Source organism: Bos indicus, chromosome 7 (assembly GCF_029378745.1).
Source record: "Bos indicus isolate NIAB-ARS_2022 breed Sahiwal x Tharparkar chromosome 7, NIAB-ARS_B.indTharparkar_mat_pri_1.0, whole genome shotgun sequence".
NCBI classification, from domain to species: Eukaryota; Metazoa; Chordata; class Mammalia; order Artiodactyla; family Bovidae; genus Bos; species Bos indicus.
This window is the reverse complement of record NC_091766.1, coordinates 8,411,054-8,414,210: the sequence shown is the minus strand read 5'-3', so window position 1 is coordinate 8,414,210 and position 3,157 is coordinate 8,411,054. Positions and strand designations below refer to the sequence as shown.

The 3,157-nt window shown below is 38.1% G+C and overlaps 1 pseudogene; it reads left to right on the top strand.

Moving 5' to 3' along the window:
* Positions 1 to 247: 247 nt before the first annotated feature.
* LOC109560836 (olfactory receptor 7A17-like) lies at positions 248 to 1,180 on the top strand (annotated as a pseudogene).
* The last annotated feature ends 1,977 nt before the right edge of the window (positions 1,181 to 3,157 follow it).

Here is a 3,157-nt window from a genome sequence, read left to right as displayed (position 1 = left end):
ATTATGAAATCTCGTTAAAAGTGTAAAACTCATGACCCTTATGATAAAAGCTGGTTGGGGAAAAAATTCCACATTATGTGGGGCACAAAGATACCTTCCATGGGCTATACAAAGTACACAAAATATCAAATTAATATTTGACAACAAAATATAAATTTGAAACACCATTTTGAATATGTGAGTAAAACAAGTTTGTGTGAAAATTAACCATGTTATAGCCTTTCTTTTCCAGAAGTCACCTTCCTGCATGGAACCAGACAATGATACGCAAATTCTAGAATTTCTCCTTCTGGGACTTTCAGAGGAAGTAAAAGTACAGCCCCTCATATTTGGGCTTTTCCTCTCCACGTACCTGACCACTATGTTTGGAAATCTGCTCATCATCTTGGCCATCACTTCAGATGCCCACCTGCACACACCCATGTACTTCTTCCTCTCCAACCTGTCCTTTGTGGACATCTGTTTCACCTCCACCACCATCCCAAAGATGCTATGGAATATCTGGACACAAAGCAAAGTTATCAGCTATAAAGAATGCATCACACAGATTTATTTTCTCATCCTCTTTGCAGTGTTGAACATCCTCCTCCTGACCGTGATGGCCTATGACCGCTTTGTGGCCATTTGTCAACCTCTCCACTACACAGTCATCATGAACCCCCAGCTCTGTGGACTACTGGTGCTGATATCCTGGATCATAAGTGTCCTGAATTCCTTATTACAAAGCTTAATGGTGTTGTGACTGTCCTTCTGCACAAACATTGAAATTCCCCACTTTTTCTGTGAACTCAATCATATGGTCCAACTTGCCTGTTCTGACACCTTTCTTAATAACATAGTGATGTATTTTGCAGCTGTCCTGCTGTGTGGTGGTCCCTTCTTTGGTATCCTTTGTTCATATTCTAAAATAGTTTCCTCTGTATGCAGAATCTCATCAGCTCAGGGGAAATATAAAGCATTTTCCACCTGTGCATCTCACCTCACCATCGTCTCCTTATTTTATTGTACGATGCTTGGAGTGTACCTTAGCTCTGCAGCTACCCACAATGCACACTCAAGTGCAACAGCCTCGGTGATGTACACAGTCATCACACCTATGCTGAACCCCTTCATCTATAGCCTGAGGAATAAAGACATGAAGAGGGCTCTGAAAGCATTGTTTGTGAAGGGAAATATATAAAGGTCAATTGTAAAACTGAAGAAGTACCTAAGATTGAAGAGGTCAAAGCTTTGGAGTCAGATATTGTGACTGTTTGATCAGACTATGAAAGCAGAACTTGCTACTTTTATTTTCTTGAATTTCCATTTCTTTGATTTCAACTTTTCTATATTAACTTGTAGCTCATTTTAATAAGCTTTCTTCTTCCTTTGATATCCAGCAAATTTTCCCTTGTTTTATATTTTTAATTAATTTTTTTATTTAAGGATAATTGCTTTAGAGAATTTTATTGTATTCTCAACATGAATCAGCCATAGGTATACATATATCTCCTCCCTTTTAAACCTCTCTCCCATTTCCCAGCCCATTCCACCCCTCTAGGTTGATACAGAGCCCCTGAGCTATACAGCAAATTCCCATTGGCTCTCTATTTTACATATGGCAGAGTACGTTTCCATGTTACTCTTTCGATGCATCTCACCCTCTCCTCCCCTCTCTCTATGTCCATAAGTCTATTCTCTATGTCTGTTTCTCCATTGCTGCCCTGTAAATAAATACCTCAGTACCATTTTTCTCGATTCCGTATATATGTGTTAGAACATAAAATGTATCTTTCTCTTTCTGACTCACTTTACTCTGTATAATAGGTTCTAGGTTCACCCACCTCATCAGAACTGACTCAAATGCATTCCTTTTTATGGCTGAGTAACATTCTACTGTGTATATGTACCACAACTTCTTCATCCAATCATCTGTCAATGGACATCTAGGTTGCTTCCACATTCTACCTATTATAAATACTGCTGCAATGAACAATGGGATACATGTGTCTTTTTCAATTTTTGTCTCCTCATGGTATATTCCTAGAAGTGGTATTGCTGGATCATAAGGTGGTTTTATTCCTAGCTTTTAAGGAATCTCCATACCGTCTTCCATAGAGGTTGTATCAATTTACACACCCACCAACAGTGCAAGAGCATTCCCTTTTCTCCACACCCTCTCCAGCATTTATTGTTTGTAGACTTTTTAATGATGGCCATTCTAACCAGTGTGAGGTGATACCTCTTTGCAGTTTTGATTTTCATTTCTGTAATAATGAGTAGTGTAGAGCATCTTTTCATGTATTTGTTAGCCATCTGTATGTCTTCTTTGGAGAAATGTCTGTTTAAGTACGTTTTCCACTTTTTGATTGAGTTGTTTGTTTTTCTGGCATTGAGTTGTATGAACTACTTGTATATTTTGGAAATTAATCCTTTGTCAGTTGTTTCATTTGCAATTATTTTCTCCCATTCTGACAGCTGTCTTTTCACCTTGCTTATAGTTTCCTTTGCCATGCAAAAGCTTTTAAGCTTAATCAAGTCCCATTTGTTTACTTTTGTTTCTATTTCCATTACTCTAGGATGTGGGTCATATAGGATCTTGCTTTGATTTATGTCATCGAGTGTTCTGCCTATGTTTTCCTCCAAGAATTTTATAGTTTCTGGTCTTATATTTAGGCCTTTAATCCATTTGGAGTTTGTCTTTGTGTTTGATGTTAGGAAGTGTTCTAATTTCATTCTTTTACATGCAACTGTCCAGTTTTCCCAGAACCATTTATTGAAGAGGCTGTCTTTACCCCATTCCTCCTTTGTCAAAAATAGGGTACCCATCAGTGCATGGGTTTATTTCTGGGCTTTCTATCTTGTTCCATTGGTTTGTGTTTCTGTTTTTATGCCAGTACCGTGCTGTCTTGATGACTGTACCTTTGTAGTATAATCTGAAGTCAGGAAGATTGATTCCTCCAGCTCCGCTCTATTTCTCGGGACTGCTTTGGCTATTTGGGATCTTTTGTGTTTCCATATGAATTGTGAAATTTTTGTTCTAGTTCTGCGAAAAATGCCATTGGTAATTTCATAGGGATCACATTGAATCTGTAGATTGCATTTGGTAGTATAGTCATTTTCACAATATTGATTCCTCCTACCCAGGAGCATAGAATATCTCTCCATCTGTTTATGT